This window comes from Pan paniscus, chromosome X, assembly GCF_029289425.2.
Source record: "Pan paniscus chromosome X, NHGRI_mPanPan1-v2.0_pri, whole genome shotgun sequence".
Lineage (NCBI taxonomy): Eukaryota > Metazoa > Chordata > Mammalia > Primates > Hominidae > Pan > Pan paniscus.
The window spans coordinates 25,807,965-25,830,385 of NC_073272.2; the positions used below are offsets into that span (position 1 = coordinate 25,807,965).

General features: G+C 44.2%; 1 protein-coding gene across 2 annotated transcripts in view; it reads right to left on the minus strand.

The window, feature by feature from the left end:
* KLHL15 (kelch like family member 15) overlaps positions 1–22,115 on the minus strand; it is a 45,242-nt gene extending 23,127 nt beyond the window's left edge. Inside the window, exons 1-2 of one of the 2 annotated variants that reach the window (XM_055106811.2) lie at positions 20,254–22,115; positions 17,951–18,152 (exon numbers count right to left, since the gene is read on the minus strand). The gene's annotated coding sequence lies outside the window, so the exon portion shown is untranslated. Of the gene's footprint in view, positions 1–17,950; positions 18,153–18,724; positions 18,896–20,253 lie in introns of those variants that run through there. The other variant, XM_034949641.3, reaches the window with a different exon arrangement.
* Between the last annotated feature and the right edge of the window lie 306 nt (positions 22,116–22,421).

Sequence of the window (22,421 nt, forward strand, 5' to 3'; positions counted from 1 at the left end):
GTTTGCAGACTAATATTTCTGGCTTCCCCATCTAAGGAAAAGAATCTATTAAAGATACATCAATAGTTCATGCCTATAACCCCAGCACTTTGGGAGGCCAAGGCAGGAAGATCGCTTGAGCCCAGGAGTTGGAGACCAGCCTAGGCAAGATGGCAAATCCCTGTCTCTACAAAATAATAACAATAAAAAAAAAAGTAGCTGGGCATAGTGGCACATTGTCAGCAGCCCCAGCTTCTTCAGAGGCTGAGGTGGGAGATTCCCTTCAGCCCACGAGTTTGAGGCTACAGTGAGCTATGATAGCACCACTGCACTCCAGCCTGGGCAACAGAGCACGACCCTATCTCTTAAAAATATATATGTCAGCCGGGCGCGGTGGCTCACACCTGTAATCCCAGCACTTTGGGAGGCCGAAGTGGGTGGATCACCTGAGGTCAGGAGTTCAAGACCAGCCTGATCAATACGATGAAACTCCAACTCTACTAAAAATACAAAAAGTAGCCAGGTGTGGTGGCATGCACCTATAGTCCCAGCTACTCAGGAGGCCAAGACAGGAGAATCGCTTGAACTCGGGAGATGGAGGTTGCCTTGAGCCAAGATCACGCCACTACATGCCAGCCTGGGAGACAGCAAGACTCCATTTCCAAAAAAAAAAAAAAAAAAAATATATATATATATATATATGTATCAAACAATGGTAAATTGTTATCTTACAAATAATATATGCCTATTCCATTGATTTCATATTGTTCATCAAATATACTTTAAACAGGTTCCAAAATAAGCAACATAAAAATGATTTCACAGCCAAATACTAAATAATGAGAAAAGGGACAAAAATGAAACTAAAAAGTATACCTGAAAACTCCTAGAAATTTACCTAAAGGAAATATTCAAATAAATAGGCAAGTTGTACACAAAGGTTTTTCTATCTAGGCTTATTATTTAAAAATCAGAAACTATTCAAAAGTCCAATAACAAATTATTAAAACATGATACAGTCCTACAATAAATTATCAATTTAAAATGATGTCAACAGTTTAACTATTTTTACAAAGAATATTTATCAGATATTGTATGAAAAAAAAACAAGTGACTTCAGTATACTGAGTACATCTTCGAAAACTAAATACGCATATATTTGTTAGATGAGAAAAAGTCTGGAGAAATATATACCAAAATAACGTCCCTGGGTAGTAGGTTTTCAGGAGAGGCTTTCTTTTCATTTACCTCATTACCCTTACTTTGAAAAACAATAATGATGTAATGCTTATATATTTAAAAATACAAATCTATAATTTTAAAGGAAATTAAACCAAATGTTTCCATATCAGAGAAATGAAAGTAAAATAGAGAACTATAATTAGATATCTTAAATACAGTGGAATAAACTAATTCAGTCTATTTTTTTGTTTTCGGAGTCTTGCTCTGTCATCCAGGCTGGAGTGCAGTGGCACAATCTCGGCTCACTACAACCTCCGCCTCCCGGGTTCAGGCGATTCTTGTGCCTCAGCCTCCCGAGTAGCTGGGACTACAGGCACCTGCTACACGCCCAGCTAATTTTTGTATTTTTAGTGAAGACAGGTTTCGCCATGTTGGCTAGGCTGGTCTAAAACTCCTGACCTCAGATGATCCGTCTGACTCGGCCTTCCAAAGTGGTGGGGTTACAGGCGTGAGCCACTGCGCCTGGCCACTAATTCAGTCTACTGGGTTATTTATGAAGCAAATTAATTTTCTCCTTTTCACATACCCCTACCCCAGACCATCTATCTTCTTAATTCTCATCCTTACACAGCTCCCAGCTTCCTCCCCAATGACCCATCCTCCATCCCTGAATTCTCTCCCAAATCTTTCCACTGTGCCCTGTGGAACCTTACTTCAACGTAAACAAAATCCCCTACATGCTCAGGTTGGTCACAGAAAGTTCTCTCCTCAACCTGATTTAAATGAGACATAGTTTTCCTAAAAGTCACAGCTTCCAGGCCTCCTGCCTCCAACCTCTAGCTCTACTCCCACGCGTGTTAGAAAAAAAAAAAAACTTTTAGCGCTTACAGCCCTACTTTCCAAGTCTTCTTTCTCTTAGCTTTCTATTGTTCTTTTCCTAAAACTTGGCCTTTTGCTCAGATAAAAATCCATCTTCTGTCACCCCTTGTCACTTCCATACACATCTTCTGATCAATCACTCTCAAATATTTGATGAAGACTTCAACACCTGGGCCAGGCATGGTGGCTCACACCTGTAATCCCAGCACTTTGGGAGGCTGAGGCAGGCGGATCACTTGAGATCAGGAGTTCAAGACCAGCCTGGGCAACATGGTAAAACCCTGTCTCTACTAAAAATACAAAAATTAAAGGCCGGGCGTGGTGGCTCATGCCTGTAATCCCAACACTTTGGGAGGCCGAGATGGGTGGATCACCTAAGGTCAGGAGTTTGAGACCAGCCTGGCCAACATGGTGAAACCCCATCTCTACTAAAAATATAAAAATTAACCAGGCGTGGTGGCGGGCATCTGTAATCCCAGCTACTCGGGAGGCTGAGGCAGGAGAATCGCTTGAACCTGGGAGGCGGAGGTTGCAGTGAGCTGAGATTGCACCACTGCACTCCAGCCTGGGCGACAAGAGTGAAACTCCGTCTCAAAATAAATAAAATAAAATACAAAACAAATACAAAAATTAGCCGCACATGGTAGCGGGCGCCTGTAGTCCTAGCTACTCCGGAGGCTGAGACAGGAGAAATCTCCTGAACCCAGGAGGCGGAGGTCACAATGAGCCAAGACTGCACCACTGCACTCCAGCCTGGGCGACAGAGCGAGGTTCCATTTTCAAAAAAAAAAAAAAAAAAAAAAAAAAAGCCGGGCTCAGTGGCTCACGCCCGTAATCCCAACACTTTGGGAGGCTGAGGAGGGTGTATCACCTGAGGTCAGGAGTTCAAGACCAGCCTGGCCAACATGGAGAAACCTCCTCTCTACTAAAAATACCAAAATTAGCCGAGCGTGGTGGCTGGCATGTGTAATCCCAGCTACTTGGGAGGCTGAGGCAGGAGAATCGCTGGAACAAGACTTCAACACCTGGCTAAGTCATCTTTCACACCTCTTCAATGTTCACATAAGATCAGCCATCCAAAAACTGTAAGTCAAAACTCCCTGACCATCTCAACTCCTACAACCTCCCCACTTATTCCATTGCAAACCCTACTCCCACCCCACTTGGACCTGTTCCTGATCCAAAACTGGTCTACATCTGAAATCTAAACTGTCAACTTCCTACTTAACCTTCCTACTCTCTTTTCACTTGGTCTATCATCTCCTAACTTAACCTCTGTCCTTCTCCAGCTTAGACCTTACCATATCAGAGCAACCACTTTCTTACCAGGGCCTTCATTTCCCTTAACTCTCTGCCTGTCCTCCATCCCTGCCCTGCTAAACAAAAACTATGCCAACTGGTCCTTTAATCTTGGGCCAATCTTCAGTGCCTCTCAGCAGTTTCGTCCACCGAACAGTTGTGAGGCATTCCCTGCTGGTATAACACTGATGCACTATCAAAGATGTTCCCAAACTAAGGACAGCAGATATGGACAAATCTCTGGGATACTACAGCCATTTTTAAGCATTTTCTAGAATACCTCATGACTTGGAATCATATGTTGCAGCTATTTTCTAGAACACAACCTACAAACCACACTAGCCTAAAAGAGCACTAAGGATGTGGCAGCCAGCATCTACGGCTCTGAATTTCCGCCAGTGACACTGCTGGGACCCAATCTCCCAAGTTCTGTCCTTCCCCTGGTTAGGTATTTATATGGACCCCGAGCCCTCCAGAGAAGCAGCGGGCACTGCAGTCAACTGCTGTCACTTGCTCTACACCTCCTTCTTTAGGGAGGCTGTCACTGCCAGTGTCACCACTCTGTCAATGCCTTCCCATTTCATTTACTAAAAGGAAGAGCCTTTGTGTGTGCCAGGTACTGTGTTAGGTATGGAGATGAGTGCCATTTGGGAATCCCTCTGTACTCTGGGTTTGGCTGAGCCCTCAGTTGCCAAGAAGGAAAAGGTGGCATCTATGTACACACTAAAAAGACGCCACTTCTCCACTCTCATGAATAAACTATCACTAGATTTACTACTTTGTTTCATCAATATGTTGTCCATGATACCCTTTATTCAACTTCCTGACAGATTAACCCATTTATTCAATAGTTATCCCAGCCCAAAGTCATCTCAAAAAAAAAAAAGAAAAAAGAAAAAAGAAAAACCCTTGTTAATAAATAAGAAAAGGCAGGCATGGTGGCTCATGCCTATAATCCCAGCACTTCGGGAGGCTGAGGTAGGAGGACTGCTTGAGGCCAGAAGCTTGGGACCAGCCTCGGCAACATAGTGAGACACTGTCTCTTAAAAAAAAAAAAAAAGGGCCGGGCGCCGTGGCTCACGCCTGTGAGCCTCCCAGCACTTTGGGACACCAAGGTAGGCGGATCACGAAGTCAGGAGTTCCAGGCCAGCGTGGCCAACATGGTGAAACCCCATCTCTACCAAAAATACAAAAATTAGCCAAGCATGGTGGCGCATGCCTGTAACCCTAACTACTTGGGAGGCTGAGGCACGAGAATTGCTTGAACCTGGGAGCTGGAGGTTGCAGTGAGCCAAGATTGTGCCACTGCACTCCAGCCTGGGCAACAGGGCAAGACTCTGTCTCAAAAAAAAAAAATCAGCTGGGCATGGTGGCTCACATCTGTAGTCCCGGCTACTCGGGAGGCTGAGGTGAGAGAATCACCTGAGCCCAGGAAGTTGAGGCTGCAGTGAGCCATGATTATGCCACTGCATTCCAGCCTGGATGACACAGTGAGACCCTGTCTCAAAAAAAGAAAAAAAGAAAAAGTCTAAAAGGATAGAATGCCAAAAACATTAAAAACGGTAGAGTAGGCCAGGTGCGGTGGCTCACGCCTGTAATCCCAGCATTTTGGGAGACCAAGGTAGGCGGATTGCTTGAGGTCAGGGTTCAAGACCAGCCTGGCCAACATGGCAAAACCTTGTCTCTACTAAAAATACAAAAATTAGCTGGGTGTGATGGCGGGTACCTGTAATCCCAGCTACTCAGGTGGGGGGAGGCTGAGGCAGGGGAACTGCTTGAACCTGGGAGGTGGAGGTTGCAGTGAGCTGAGATCGTGCCACTGCACTCCAGCCTGGATGACAGAGGAAGACCCTGTCTCAAAAAAATAAAAAATAAAAAATGGTAGAGTATCAGGTAGTTTTACTTTTATCCCTTCCTATTTGCTAATCTGTGTTTTCTAATCTATTTCCAATGAAAGTGTATTACTGCTTTTAAAAAAGTTTATAAAAATCTCTTTAAAAGGCCCTAATTGGTCCAATTCAGAGGTTACATCCTAGTCCCCATTTCCCTGGATCCTTCTGTAGCATAAATTATGCTCAGCTCATCACAATCTCAGCTCTATGACACTGTGCTCCTGATTCTCTTCCTAGTCCTGGGCTGCTCATTTCTCAATCTCCTTCATGGGCTCACTTTTCTTGAGCTACCCTTTCAACATCGGTATTCCCTAGGATTCTGTTCTTGCCTCTTTTCTCATCTAAACACTGTGTCTCCCTAAATGAGCTCACCTAATCCATGGTTTCTACTTATATGTACTTTCACCAATACCTGGATAATCTCTGTCAAGATCTCCATCCTTACTCCAGTCCATATATATGTGTAATCAACTGCCTAGGAGACACTTCTGGGTGCTCCATTTTGGTATGATCCCATTTTGACATCTCAAAATCAACATGTCTAAACAATCAGTTCTATTCTGCCCCCACATCAGCTTTTTCAGCATTCTCTATCTTCTCAAGAGGCATCTGAGGTGCCTCTTTCTTCCCTTCTGTCCCCTAACCTACCTTTAAGTCCTATTGATTCTACCACATTAAAGGTTCACTTATCTAAGACAGCAAAGTATGTAAAAGATGAAATTAATAACAAATTTTTATTAGTACTCCATTAATCGAAAGCTGTATCATTTCATTTGGAAAGGGAGAACACAAGAGGTCTATCTATAATTTGGAAAAAATATATATTCTGGAAACTAATCAATGCTTGGCAAAACAACTTTACTAATACATTTAAGATAAAAGTAAGCTACAAGTTTGGTCTTGTTCATCTGAATTATTGATTTAGTTTTTAAAGACAGGGTCTTGCTATGTTCCCCAGGCTGGAGTGCAGTAGCTATTCACAGGCATGATCATAGTACACAACAGTCTAGAACTGCTGGGCTCAAGCAATCCTCCTACCTCAATCTCCTGAGGAGGCACACCACTGCACCCAGCTTAAAAAAAATTTTTTTTTTTGAGACAGAGTCTCACTCTGTTGCCCAGGCTGGAATGCAGTGGTGCGATCTCTGCTCACTGCAACCTCCACCTTCTGGGTTCAAGTGATTCTCCTACCTCAGCCTGCCAAGTAGCTGGGATTAGAGATACACGCCACCAGACTCGGCTACTTTTTTTTTATTTTTAGTAGAGAAGGAGTTTCGTCATGTTGGCCAGCTGGTCTTGAACTCCTGACCTCGAGAGATCTGCCTGCCTCGGCCTCCCAAAGTGCTGGGATTACAGGCGTAAGCCACCACACCCAGGCTTGAATTATTTTTAAAGGTAAAATTAATGAGCTTAGAATTTTCCTACATACACAAATGCATACTGGGAACAAAAGGAATCTCGTACAGTGTAGTGTTTGAATAACCATTCTAAGAAGGCTATCAACATCACACTAATTATCAGTTTTCAAAATATTTAGAATAGGGCTGGGTGTGGGGCTCACACCTGTAATCCCACACTTTGGGAGGCCAAGGCGGGAGGATTGCTTGAGCCCAGGAGTTTGAGACAAGCCTAAGCAACATAGCGAGTCCCCATCTCTAAAAAAAAGTAGTAATAATAGAAAAAAACAATTAGAATTAAAAACAACAAATTAAACTGGATGAAAATGTTGATACTATATGTTTTTTTTCAGGATCATTATGGTCACCAACAATCATTCTGCCTTGTCAAGCTGTACTGGTCTGCAGGGAGCAGTGGCTTGTGCCTGTAATCCGAACAACTCAGGAGGCTGAGGCAGAAGGAGCACTTGAAAGACCAGCCTGAGAAACACAGACCCCATCTCTAACAAAATTAAAAAAAAAAAAAAATCAGCTGGGCATGGTAGCATGCACCTACAGTCTCAGCTACTCAAGAGGCTGAGGCAGGAATTTCAGGCTACAGTAAGCCATGATCATGCCACTGCTCTCCAGCCTGGGCAGTAGAACAAGACCCCAACTCTGAAAGAAAAGATTTATTGGTCACATTTAATGAAGATTTAATAATAGAAGGCTGGAAATTAGTGTTCATATACTTGAGAGTAAACTGCTTTGTTTCATTAATCTGTTATTTTGACAATGCCTAAAAATACCACACTTCACTTCATGTCAAAGTCACCCTCTCTATTCAACAGTTAATCATTACCTGAAAAGGTCTAAAACAGCTAATATTCACGTTTCTGAAAAATACTCCATCTAAAGGAAATTTATAAAAGGAGAAACTATGCTTTCTCAAAAAAACAAAACAAAAAAAACAACAATTAAGGTTCCAGATACTTACTATGATGGAAATATTATAAGGCAGAGAAGCAGTGGGGGAAAAAAGAGGAGGAGGAGGAGGAGGAGAATTGGTAAACTGTGAGTCAGAAGACCCCAAAGACATATGTAAAGACAGCTCCTGTCTGAGTACACAGCACTCTCCTCTGGGCACCCAGCCTGCTGAGAGGGATTCCTAGCAGGCAGCCTCCCACTCTGTGATCCTGGCCACAGTCACTCGTGGTCATACAGGAGTGGGAAATATGAATCAAGATGAACAGAAACTTAGCAAAGGCGAGGGAAAGAGAAACAAAGATAAAAAGAGAGAGACGTGTATTGACTGTGTATGACGGGAACTGGAACATGTCAAAGAGCAACTGTGGGCACCCACTTCTGTCTGCCATGTGGGCTGAAGATCAGAGAAAGGCAGTCAACTGAGAAAGAATAAAGCCAAAAGGAGGACAGGCAGTGCTCCTGAACGCCTCGTTCTCCCAGTTGCTAAGCCCAGTTCTATGTCTGCCCTTGGGTTCTGAGAGAACCTTACATTCTTAGAATAAATTCTTCCTCTTTACTACCTTAGGTTGATTTTTCCTACTTATAACCAAGGGTCCTAACAGTTTTAGAACAGAAATATCTGTAAGTTACTCAAATTTCCTTGGCCTTCTCTCTGCATCTGTAAAAACAAGAGCACTAGACATGATCTCTAAAATATTTTTAGTCCTAAAATTCTCATTCTTTTTATATGATTTTGTAAATATGCAACACACTAAATACACATGCCAGTTAAATAAACTATAGCTACTTTTGAAGTCTCAGCAACGCATTTGTGAAGTTTACCTGATCTAAACAGACTTTTAAAACTCATCTGCGATAGCCGAGACATATGCAGTAACTTATTTTCTACCTAAAAAGCTTAGTGCATTTATCAATAAGACTAACAACTTTAGAGGAGCAGCAGTACTTTACACTTTTATGGTAAGCATGTATTAAGTAGAAAACAGTGAAACACTCAGTGATTAAGTGACCAACATGATAGAGTCTCTAGATGGTAGTAGTAAGTAAGGGTATAGGTCTGGCGTCAGATGCCTAGGTTTGAAGCGTGGTTCTACCTCTTATTAGCTCTGTGATATTGGGGCAAGCTACTCAGCCTCTCTGTGCTCTAAAATGTAAAATCTGGACACGGTGGCTCACGCCCATAATCCCAACAGTCTGGGAGGCCGAGGTGGGCAGATCACCTGAGGTCAGGAGTTCCAGACCAGCCTGGCCAATGTGGTGGAACCCCGTCTCTACTACAAATACAAAAATTAGCCGGTCATGGTAGCTGGCACCTGTAATCCCAGCTACTTGAGAGGCTGAGGCAGGAGAATCGCTTGAACCTGGGAGACGGAGGTTGCAGTAAGCCGAGATCGGGCCGCTGCACTCCAGCCTGGGCAACAAGAGTGAAACTCCGTCTCAAATTAATTAATTAGTTAATTAATTTAAAAAGTGTAAAATCTAAAACTTTTAAATTGGGGTACTTCAGGCCAGGGACGGTGGCTCACGCTTGTAATCTCAGCACTTTGGGAGGCCAAGGCGGGCAGATCATGAGGTCAGGAGATCGAGACCATCCTGGCTAACATGGTGAAACCCCGTCTCTACTAGAAATACAAAAAATTAGCTGGGCGTGGTGGCAGGAGCCTGTAGTCCCAGCTACTTGGGAGGCTGAGGCAGGAGAATGGCGTGAACCCGGAAGGCAGAGCTTGCAGTGAGCCAAGATGGTGCCACTGCACTCCAGCCTGGGTGACACAGCGAGACTCTGTCTCCAAAAAAAAAAAAAAAAAAAAAAAAAAAAGGGGGGGTATACTTGGCCAGATGCAGTGGCTCATGCCTGTAATCCCAGCATATTGGGAGGCCGAGGCAGGTGGATCACTTGAGGTCAGGAGTTCGAGACCAGCTGGCCAACATGGCAAAACCCCATCTCTACTACAAATAAAAAAAAAATTGGCTAGGTGTTGTGGCTCACGCCTGTAATCCCAGCTAGTCGGGAGGTTGAGGTGGGAGAATCGCTTGAACCCAGGAGGCGGAGATTGCAGTGAGCAGAGATGGCACCACTGCACTCCAGCCTGGGCAAAAGAGTGAGATCATGTCTCAAAAAAAAAAAATTGGGGTACTAATATTAATAGAACCTACCTTACAGGTTGCTGCGATAATTAAGTAAGTTAATGGATGTAAAGCACTTAGTACAGTGCATGGACCTTAAGTACACTGTAACATTAAGGCTTATTATCATGACCCTTCGTGTGGTACTACTACAGCCAAAATAGTAAGCCTGATCTAGTTAACTTTGAAGAAACCCCCCAGCCCACCTTCTGAGTATAGTTTCTCAAGACTCAGGACCCAGGTCAACTCTAACTCCACAGATGAAGACAGTAATAATGTCCACGGGTGAACTGACTTTTTATTCAAGGTCACAGAACTAGTAGCTAGAAATAAAGTTAAGACTAGATTCTAGCCTGCGCAACATATCAAAACCCCGTCTCTACAAAAATTAGCTGGGCGTGGTAGTGTGTGCCTGTAGTCTCAGCTACTTGGGAGACCGAGGCAGGAAGATTGCTTGAGCCCAGGAGGCAGAGGTTGCAGTGAGCTGAGATGGCGCCATTGTACTCCAGCCTGGGCAACAAACTAAGAGCCTGTCTCAAAAAAAAAAAAAAAAAAAAAAATTAGATTCTATTTGCAAAAAATACAAAATAGTGTGGTCGGAAAGAGCAAAACCTCTGAAATCAGAGTGCTTACTGTGTGACCTACAGAAATTTTGTTAACTTCCTATCTTGGTTTCCATCCATACATTACTAATAATCATCATCATCTTATTATCAAGTTAGGGTGGTGAATAACTGAATTAACATAAGCGAGAACCCTCAGTCTCCTCTCTACCTACCCCATGCCTCCCTAGGGTTTATCATAATGCAGATTTATAACAGATCGGAGTCAGGCGCAGTGGCTCACGTCTGTAATCCCACCACTTTGGGAGGCCGAGATGGGCATATCGCTTGAGCTCGGGAGTTCGAGGCCAGCATGGGCAATGTGGCAAAACCCCATCTCTACTAAAAACACAAAAATTAGTCAGACGTGGTGGTGTGTGACTGTAGTCCCAGCTACTCAGGAGGCTGAGGTCAGAGGATAAACTGAGCCTGGGAGGCCGAGGCTGCAATGAGCTATAATCCACCACTGAACTTCAGCCTGGGCAACAGAGTGAGACCATGTCCCCCCCAAAAAAAAAAAAAATTGTGTACATAATTCTTTAACTGGTTACAGCGGCCTCATGCCTGTAATCCCAACATTTTGGGAGGCAAGGCACGAGGATCACTTGATCCAGTTCAAGACCAGCCTGGGCAATGTGGCCAGACCTCTTCCCTACAAAAAATTTTTTTTAAATAGCAGAGCTTGGTGGCGTGCTCCTGTGGCCCCAGCTACTTGGGAGGCTGAGGCAGGAAAATCGCTTGCGCTGAGGATGTCGAGGCTGCAGTGAACCACGATGAAGCCACTGCATTCCAGTCTGGGCAACAGAACAAGGCCCTGTCTCTAAAAAGAAATCTAAGTACAGAATTATATCAGTTTAAGGAAGAAAACTATTATAAGAACTACTTTGCAATGGCAGAGACAGCCGCGGCAGCAGTAGCGTGCTCAACAAGAAGTGCGTAGCCCCACTCTCCCAAAAGAAAAAAACGAATCATTGTAAAACACAAAAACCTTAAATAAGAACTCTTTAAATGAGTGCTGGAGGAAAAATTTAAGAGGCTTTGAGGAAAAACATTTACTGACAAAATGTTCAATGTACAAAAATTCTGTATCCTTACTTTTCATATATAGGTTTATCAACACTTTATACATGGCCTTCAGAATTTCAAATAGTAGGTTTTTTTTTTTTCAAGAGGGAAACCAATTAGACCAAATGACAAGGCATACTTATACTACCAGGAAAGAAATACTGAAGAACGTGTCTTGTTTCGTAAACTTGGTACTGACTAAATAAAAGAAAGCCTCACATTTTTGTGCCTAAGAATGATTAGTATAGGGATTCTCAAAGCATGATCTGGGGACAAGTGAATCCAGTTGTCCTAAAAGATCCCAGTCCCCACTAAAGGGGCTTCCCAATGTCAAAATTATTATCCAAATAATTTTTTTAAAGTTATTGGTCAGCCGGGCACAGTGGCTCACATCCGTGATCCTAGCACCTTGGGAGGTAGAGGTGGGCTGATCACTTGAGCTCAGGAGTTCAAAACCAGCCTGGTCAATATGGTGAAACCCTATCTCTACTAAAAAATACAAAACTTAGCCAGGGGTGGTGGCATGTGCATCTGATTCCAGCTACTCAGGAGGGTGAGGCAGGAGAACTGCTTGAACTCAGGAGGCAGAGGTTGCAGTGAGCCAAGATTGCGCCACCATACTCCAGCCTGGGCGACAGAGCAAGACTCCTTCTCAAAATAAATACATAAATAAAGAATAGTTATTTGTCTTTTTCACTTTCATTCTGTTTTCTAGAGGTTTACACATGGTATGTGATATTGCAACAGACTGAATGCAGAAGCTGATGAGAAGCCCATTGGCTTTTATTAAGCCAGATATTAAAGAGATATGCAAAAATTTAAAACAATGCCACTCTTTTCACCAAGTTCTTAACTGTTTTAGAAAAGTTATTTTTCATAAAAAAAAGTTATTTAGGTTACCAGGTAATAGAATTAATTTTTATTTGTTTATTTATTTTTTGAGACAGTCTCACTCTGCACCCAGGCTGGAGTACAATGGCATGATCTCTGCAACCTCTGCTCCGGGGTTCAAGCGATTCTCCTGCCTCAGCCTCCTGAGTAGCTGGGATTACAGGAGCCCACCACCACGCCCGGCTCATTTTTTTCTTTTTAGTAGAGACGGAGTTTCACCATGTTGCCCAGGCTGGTCTCGAACTCCTGGCCTCAAGCGATCCACCCGCCTCGGCCTCTCAAAGTGCTGGGATTACAGGTGTGAGCCACCAAGCCCGGCCCCCACTAATTTTTAAGAGTACAAATAAGTACAAAGAAGTCCTGAGACCACAGGCTTGAGAACAACTGAAAGTATAAGAGATAAGTGACAACACGCACACACACACACACACACACGTGCACGCACAAACCTCAACCTCTTCCTACCTCTGCCCTGGAAGACTATTACTGCTATTTATATCACAGAATTTTTGAACACTTCAAACTCTCTAGTGACCAGTAAAAAAAGAAGTTTGGTGGAGGTAAAACTGGACAGGAAATTAAAGGCAAAGAAATTAAATGCTTCCTTTTCAGTTATAAGGCTGCCATTCTGATGTGAAGGCAAAATTATAGGCAATTAATTAAAAGACATTTCAAAATTAACCTCTATGTTTATGCCATAAGCAATAATTTATTGCTTTCACATTCCTTCCACAGCTGCTTGAAAATTCATACAAAAGCTTAAGGTATTCAATGCAAAAGCTAGATTCTCAGAGGTTGATATAATATACTTACCCTCAATGAAAAATTTAAATGATTTCATACTATCTTCATCCCCAAACTGTTCTCCTACCAAAATTGATGCCTATGCAGAAAATGCCACAGTTGCATATCGAAAAGAGAATGCAAAGGCTTACTACGGATAAAAACAGAATTAATTTCTGAGTCATAACATTTCTCACTTCTGTAACCCATAAAGTAAAAAATGTAAATTTGACAATCTCAAAGCAGCCAACTTCTCAACATACCAATATAAAACAAAAGACAAATTTAAAGACAGACTTTTAAGCTCTATTAGCGGTCACTTTACTCTCAATACACTACTCAAATTGAAAACTCACTTTAATATGGGAGGAGACGTTGTGTAAGTTAACTTTAATTTGTTTAATACTGGAAATTCTTTCTTGTCATCAAAATATTTTTATAACTCAGGACCAAATTGCAAATGACCATTTAACTAAGCTATTAGGAGGGCCCTGGGTCCTCCAGCCTCCAGACTGGCACCAAATTACTTCACTTTTCAGGTATGTTTAGCATTTCGTCATCCTATAATACAAGAAGCCTTATAAGAAAAAAAAACCCTGCTTGAATGCTATTTTTCATCAGAAGACTTTAATTTAATGCTTCTCTGCTTATTCCACACTATGACTAAAAGTAGTCCAAGAGTGATGTCATGGAAAACAGCTTCCCTAGCCTTTAGAGATGGGATCCAGTGAGAATTCTAGGAAAAGCCTCTATTGGGGAATAAAACCCCAAATCTTCTAAGTTCTATTCTAACATGAAATCACAAATACTGTAATGTTAGCCTTTTAGTTCCTCATAAGAATTATACAACCAAACTAAATATTTTGGAAAGTCTTGCTGTTATGATACAGATTTCCTGCAAATCATTAGTCTATAATATATATCATTAACTAAATTCAAAGATCTTATCAGAGACAAAGGGTATTTTTTTTATCCATTCTTACATGTTTCAGTGATTGAGCCTGATGAGCTTTAAGGGTCTTACGTTAAAAACAGAAAACCTGACAACATATTTTGCCTTTCCTAATTTCTTATTTCCAAAGTTAAAATTTCAAATTCTGAAAAGGCCTTCCACTTTTGGACCAGCAGCAATACAACATATACCGTTGGCAGAGATAAACTATGAGAGCCTTTCCAATGATTCTTAAAATGGCAATAATAATAATCTTATATTACTATCTCCCTTGGTGCCGCTGTTCCTTGAAAACCAGCTACACTCCCAACTTAAGGCCTCTCTACACCCTGTTCCCCCTGCCTGGATCACACTGTCCCCAGATATATATGGTTCCCTTAGGGTCTTTGGTGTCATTTCAGTGAGGCCTTCCTCAAACACCCTCTTTTAAAGTTGCAAAACCCCATCTGCCCCATCAACCTGACAATCCCCATACCCCTCCACTTTATTATTCTCTGCAGTATATTAAATGGCAATACAGGCTATCCATTTTACTTAGTTTCCTTTCTGCTTCAATTTGTCGGTTTTGCTTCACTGACTGTTGCATCTCCAGCACCTAAAACAGTGCTTGGCACATAATAAGTGCTTAATAAATATTTGTTGGAAAGACAGATAAATTTAATTCTCGCAACCTTCCATGTTTTGTATCCATCCCTGACTTAAAGATGAGAACATCAAAGCTCACAGAGGTTAAGTAACTTGCCCAAGGCTATAATTATTAGTAAGTTGTGAAGTTGGGGTCTGCCTGACTTCAGAGCCTCCCCTATTAAACACTGTTCTACAATGCCTCACCCATGGCTCTATCTTTCATTTCTCTTCAATAAAAAAAAAAAAAGCACCACATGAGCTATAGCACTCCAATTCAGAGAAAATAGATGCTAATAAAGTAATCCACCTCCTCTAAGCTAAAGATTCATTCTCCTCACAGTTAACATTATTCACTCTCAAAACATTTGCACTGGGAAAGGCCAGGCTTGACAACAGGCCACCTACATCATTTGCGGGGACTCTTGTTCAAAATCAGGGAAAAATGTTGTTAAAAGGCTGGGCGATGGCCGGGCGCGGTGGCTCATGTCTGTAATCCCAGCACTTTGGGAGACCGAGGCGGGCGGATCACTTGAAGTCAGTCGAGACCAGCCAGGCTAACATGGTGAAACCCCGTGTCTACTAAAAATACAAAAATTAGTCAAGCATGGTGACGCGCATCTGTAATCCCAGCTACTCGGGAGGCTGAGGCAGGAGAATCACTTGAACCCGGGAGGCGGAGGTTGCAGTGAGCCGAGATCGCGCCACTGCACTCCAGCCTGGGAGACAGAGCAAGACTGTGTCTCAAAAGATAAAAAAAAAAAGAAAAAGAAAAAAAAGGCTGGGCACGGCGGCTCCCGCCAGTAATTACAGCGCTTTGGGAAGCCAAGGCGGGTAGATCACTTGAGTCCAGGAGTTCGAGACCAGCCTGGCCAACATGGTGAAACCCCGTCTCTACTAAAAATACAAAAATTAGCCGGGCGTGGTGGCGAGCGCCTATAATCCCAGCTACTTAGTAGGCTGAGGCCCAAGAATCGCTTGAGGCCGGGAGGTGGAGGTTCCAATGAGCGGGCCGGGAGGTGGAGGTTCCTCTCCAATGAGCGGGGATCGCACCACTCCACTCCAGCCTGGGCGACGACAGAACAAGACTCTTGTCTTAAAAAAAAAAAAGTCGTTAAAGGTAATAAAATGTAAAGCTCTTTCAAAACTTTCTTCCGTATCTCTCAACTGTTTCGCGGTTTTTTTTTTTTTTGAGACGGAGTTTTGCTCTCGTCGCCCAGGCTGGAGTGCAGTGCCGCCATCTTGGATTACCGCAACTTCTGCCTACCGGGTTCCAGCGATTCTCCCGCCTCAGCCTCCCGAGTAGCTGGGAATAGAGTAGCTGGGATTACAGGCGCCCGCCACCACGCCCGGCTAACTTTGTATTTTTAGTAGAGACGGGGTTTTCTCCACGTTGGTTAGGCTGGTCTCAAACTCCCGACCCTCAGGTGATCCGCCCGCCTCGGCCTCCCAAAGTGCTGGGATTACAGGCCTGAGCCACCGCTCCCGGCTCTCACCGTGTTTTTTAAATTTGATGTTTAATGTCGTTCTGAGTAAAGGAAAATTAAAAATTTAAATTAGCATGAATTTTACCATTCACCCTTATACCGTACAATCCCAGTTTTACATGCAGATTATTAAACCAAGTGTGGGGCCCTTCTGAACATCCATGAAGCCAAGCCTGCCCTGATCAAGGTTAGGTTTCTGAGATAACCCGACTCGAGGTAGAGAGAAGGTCAAACCTTGAAATCCCCAATAAAGCAATGATTTGTCAAAATTTTATCAAGATTAGTGATAAATCCAATCTATAAAACCAGCCACTTTGAAGTAGGCTCTTCCTTTTACTATGTAAATCCTGCCCAACTTCTATTATTTTGCCTTTTTACAAAACACAAAAGCATACTCTGGAAGACAACTGGTATTGGACTAGAGGATTATAAATTTAATAAAACATCTAACTACTCAAAACCATTTGTTAGCTAAAAATAACAATATACCCAAAAATGCTTCTCTTTTCACTTTTTGTGGACCATTTAAGCCAAACCATACTATATTTTTGATATGCCAAGTAAAAATGATCCATACTGATCTGCTACACATATAAATCCTGGCAAAATAAATTTAATTTTCAAACCACAAATATTTACTATCCTATTCTTTCCCCAAATTAATCAGCAATGAAGAGTGCAAGTTAACATCCTCTACCACTGATAAACTGTGACTCTAAGCACCTACTACGTGTTGTGATTAAAAATGAGAATAAAATTATATAATTAATTAAGTGCTAAAAAGTTGAAATGTTCTATACATTTCTAGATCTATTAAGGATTACTGAAACATGAATGCATTGATAAGCTCTTCAAAACCAATTTTCAAATTAGTAGAAGTATTCAAGCATCCTGCTCCCTAGATATGAAAAACAGGCATTAAAATTAGGGCATATATGTCTGCAAAGCATTTTCTAAATTACCACTTAATCAGATTAACAAAGGCAAACAAATTCGGAAAATAGAAAAGACTAACAAATGTAAGGTGTTAAATACTTGGAGTAAGAAAAGGGGCCTAAAGCGGCCTAGAACGATGAAAAGCAAAGCCCCTACGGTAACGTTACATTTGAATTAAAGAATACCGTTATTTAAATAAGCAGTTAGCACTTCGTAGGAGGAAGGCCAAGCAACGTGACTATTACAGATCTATGGATTCACAGCACTGCTTTACTATTATTCCGTACTTATTTGCTTATATTTATAATATAGAAATAAAGAGGCAGCAACAGTTAGCCACTACATTAACCACTCTACCAAAGGTTACTTAAAAAACGGCCTTGCGTTCTTACAACACTCTACAGTTAAGGATTATTTTCACATATATGACCTCATATAGTCCTCTCAACCCTGCGATGTTGGTAGTACCGACTATATTTCATAGATAAGAAACCGAGGCTCGGTACGCGATTTTTTCTCAGAGTCACCCAAGTCGAACCCAGACCTTCCGATTCCTAGTTTTATGCCTCGCATTTTGCATAGTTCTATTTCAGGCATAAATTGAATTGTTAAAGGGAAGGAACGGGCTAGGCAAAAAATAATCATGGTACCTGCAGCTGTGTGCTGCAAAAAATGGCTGAATTATGCTTCTTCCTTTTTCTTTCTCGCTGTCTCTGGAAAAAAAAAATTACATTTCAAACAATTTAAGTAAACTCGAAGACAAACGAGGTCCCGGCGTCTACCAAATGTTTGACTCGGGTCCGTGCAGAGAGGGCCGGCGAATTCGTGCCTAGCTCGGGGCCGCGGGCGAAGCCCGGGCTCCGCAGGCCGGCGGCCAGGGGCGGCTACGTACCTCGGGGGGTCCTGTCCAGCCTCTAGTGGACGGCAGTCTGCATCAGGAAGAACCGGGCCAGCGGGCCGATGGGTGGGCGGTCGGGCGCCGGGACGGCACTCGGCAGGCTCCTCGGACGTCTACGAGCAGCCGCTCCCGGCACGAGCCGGGTCGCTCCGGCGGGGCACGAGCGTGCTCGCCTGCAGCCCCCTCTGGATAAGTCCTGGGAAAGAAGACAGCGCTGAGTCGAGAAACCAGACAGTCGGGCTCCGCACGAGGCGGCGCGGCGTCGGGGCCCGGACCGACCTTGCCAACGCCGGGGGCCTCGCAGCACCCGACGGGGCTCGGCGGGAGGGCCGACTGGGGCCGCGGGCGGGGAAAAGGGCTGGGGGGCAGCAGGCAGAGACAGAAGCACCAGCTGAGGCAGCGTCGAGGACGGCGTCTCTGGGCTTCTGCCCCGAAGCGCGCCGAGCCTCGGGATCACCCACGCCGGGGGTGGAGGAAGGCGGGAAAGGGGCGGGGAAGGGGCGGGGCGTGCGGGGCCACGAGCCGGGGGCCGCTCCGGGCCGCGCGCCCCCTGCGGGCCGCGGGAGCCGCCCGGGGCCCGCCCAGGGAGGCGGGGCTGGCCGGCAGGGGGCCCCGTGCGCTGTCGTCTTGACGCGGAAGCCCGCCACGCTGGGAGAGAGGGCGGAGGGTGGGAAGCCGTTGGGGGCGGGGAGCTGGCCCGGGAGGCCCCCCCCCTCGGCCCCTGCTGGCGCCCCGAGGGGGCCAGCCCGTGGCCTGGCGGGTGTTTACCTTCCCCCTGGTCGAGCGCCAATGCCGCCATCTTTCAGCCCAAAACGCGTCACTTCCGGCGCCACGGGAGCGGGAGCGGGTGTGGGAACGGGGGGGAAGGGGGGAAGGGGGGAAGGGGGGGCGGGGAAGGCTGTCCCGCGCCTGCGGCGCCCCGCGTCCCGGCTGCCGGCCCGCCACGCCAGCGGTTTCCCACCGAGGAAAACAGGCGGCCGGGCGTCGCGGCCCCGGACTGGGCCCGACGCAGCTTCCCCCGCGGCGCCGCCGTCGGGGCTGAGGACACTCAGCTGTCCTCGTCCCCTTGCAGCGGTCTCTCTCCGCCTGCACGAGCGATGGGCCCTGAGCCACTGCGGTGCGCCCACCCTCGACAAGTTGAGGGCTAGGAAGCCAGGAAAGTGTCTTTTTGCATCTTGGCCACGGTGGGGGTGGGGGAATCGGGGACAACGTGGAGGGAGCTTTTCCATAGCTACCTGTTATAAAAGTGACTAGATCTGCGCCAAATGACATCATTTTTTGTAAGGCAACTTGCAGTGGACTATTGCGTCACTGTCCACTTGGCTTACTGCACAACAATTACACGTTTCAGAAATCGATTTCCCCAGGGTGGGAAAATTCATAAAAAATTGCATGTCTGCACCACCCGGAGATAATGCCGGATTTAAAAAAGCTGTTCTGTCTCTACTCGCGTCAAAATAATCAAGAACGAACATTCAGAGGGCAGTGATTTTTGTTGTTGGTTTTTTATAGAATTCTAGCTAGTACTTTTTAAATATTACCTTTTCTTGACAAGAATATAAAACTAGACTATAGGACTGTTTTGTAAATTTATTATGGCATCTCTTTCTGGGAAAAGTGTAGATGACGGAAATACACAGTTGGAAGCCCGTGGATCTACAATTAACCTTAAATTAGGGCATCCATTGCCCATAGCAGATCCTAAACTGAGGTATTTCGGCTTCCCCCACCCCCACCCCCCGCCGCCATTTTCTCTCTAGACCAATATCCCGATGAACTTTCCGTGAGAGGTGTCGCTAAAAGCGATAATTATCTCTTTCTAGCAAACTTGAACATGCCATCTTTCCCAAGAGGCCAAAATAGCACACGGTGTACTGTTTTGCTGAAGTAGACTACTTCGTGGGAGAGATAACAGAATCACTTCAATCTTTTGGAAATACGCTTCCTTATTCCGATTTAAACTATAACAAGCTTTAAAAAAACTGTAAGACACTGAAATTCTCAAGTTGTTCACACTTTCTTTCCATCTTTTCCAATAGCTCCTTTAAGATATTTCTGTTCATTATTTAAAAATCCCTGCTTGCCATATTTGTATCTATTACTACATGACAAATTACCCCAGAATTTCACATTAAAACATTTTTAAAATTAAATCATAAAATAAACTTTAAAAATGCATACATTCCACTTCTGAATATTTAAATGTTCATGCATTATTCCCGAACATCTAAACGCTGAGTTTGGATTTTTGTACATTAACTAACATTTTAAGCTATACATTACTATGTGGCACTGACCTGTCTAAAGAGAGGCTTCTGTTCTTGATTCAAGCAAGAGTTGAAACGTTTCTGCGCTCTGTGTACCAGGTATAAATGTAGTGAGTGATGTCATAAGCCATTCTGTGATCACCATGCTCCCCGTCCCTCCTTATTTTGACATTGCAAGGTCTCATGTGGAATTTCAAATGTGCTTTTTTGGATATTTATGTAGTTTTAAAACTGGGCTGTGTCTTTCAATCAATCTATACGTTTACTATATGAACCCCTCCCCAAGTTATCTTCAATCAATGATGCCTCTTTCACTCTTATTTCTTATTTTTATGTTATTATTATTATTATTATTATTTTTGAGACAGTCTCACTCTCGGCCAGGCTGGAGGGCAGAGGCATGATCTCAGCTCACTGCAGCCTTGACCTCCCGGGCTCAAGCAATCCTTCCACCTCAGCCTCCCGAATAGCTAGGACCACAGACGTGCCCCACCATGCTCGGCTAACTTTTCTTTTCTTGTTTTTGTTTGTTTGTTTGTTTTGTTTTTGTTTGCTTGTTTTTTTCTGAGATGGAGTCTGTCGCTCAGGCTGGGGTGCAGTGGATCTCGGCTGACTGCAACCTCCGCCTCCCGGGTTCAAGCGATTATCCTGCCTCAGCCTCCCGAGTAGCTGGGATTACAGGCGCTCGCCACCGTGCCCAGCTAACTTTTGTATTTTTAGTAGAGACGGGGTTTCACTGTGTTGGCTAGGCTGGTCTCAAACCCCCGACCTCATGATCGCCCGCCTCGGCCTCCCAAAGTGCTGGGATTACAAGCGTGAGCCACTGCACTCCAGCTCAGGCAACAGAGCAAAACTCCGTCTCAAAAAAAAAAAAGAAAAGAAAATATATTTTAACTTTCCCCACCAATTTCTGGACTGTAATGGGAGTTGTTAAATACCTTGAGAGTATCCTTTCACACTGGTAGAGTCCCACAGACGTGGATGGAAGCTGTCTTTTCTTAGCCCTCTAGCCTAAGTATTTGAGAATACACATTCCTCAATAGCTATTTATTTAGCAGCTAGCGAGGTCGGAAGCATGCTAGAAGCTTGGGCCTGGGAGTGCTGGTGGAGTTGGAATGAGGTTCTTCCCCAGGGGTTCTGAGGATTTAGGATACTGCATACCCTCCTCCTCCCTCTTGTTTTTGTTTTTTAAGAAATTGAGGCCAGGCGTGGTGGCTGACGCCTGTAATTCCAGCACTTTGGGAGGCCGAGGCGGAAGGATCATTAGAGGTCAGGAGTTGGAAACCAGCCCGACGAACATAGTGAAACCCCGTCTATATTAAAAATACAAAAAATTAGCTGGCATGGTGGTGCGGGCCTGCGGTCCCAGCTACTCAGGAGGCTGAGGTAGGAGTATGGCTTGAGCCCAGGAGGCAGAGGTTGCAGTGAGTCGAGATTGCACCACTGCACTCCAGCCTGGACAACGGAACTAGACGCTGTCTCAAAAAAAAAAAGAAAAGAAAAGTTGAGGCTTTTCAGAAATTCCCAGTCTGCGGTAGTTGTCTTGGTAATCACTTTTCTTTTTACTTTTTTTTTTTTTTTTTTTTTTTTTTTGAGACAGAGTCTCCCTCTATCATCCAGGCTGGAGTGCAGTGGCGTGATTGGCTCACTGCAACCTCTGCCTCCCAGGTTCAAGTGATTCTCCTGCCTCAGCCTCCCAAGTAGCTGGGACTACAGGCACACACCACCACGCCCGGCTAAATTTTGTAACTTTAGTAGAGATGGGTTTTCCCATGTTGGCCAGGCTGGTCTCGAACTCCTGACCTCAAGTAATCCATCCACCTCAGCCTCCCAAAGTGCTGGGATTACAGGCGTGATCAACCGCACCCAGCCACCCCATGATCTTTCCACTGTACCATGTAATTACATTAACATAGTAAATTATCTTCACATAGTTGTATTTTTATTCCTACTTAATTCCACAAATTGTTGGTTTGCAATCTACTATACTATTTATTTATTCATTCCATAAGTATGTGTAAGTGCCTAGTACATGCCAAGTCTTGTTCTACCCACTGGGGATCCATCAGTGAATAAAACATATGAAAACTCTAGCCCTTGTACGGATTACATGTGTCAGGTAATAAAATAAATAAGCAAATTATGTGGCCTGTTAGAATGTGGTAAATGTGGCTGGGTGCGGTGGCTCACGCCTGTAA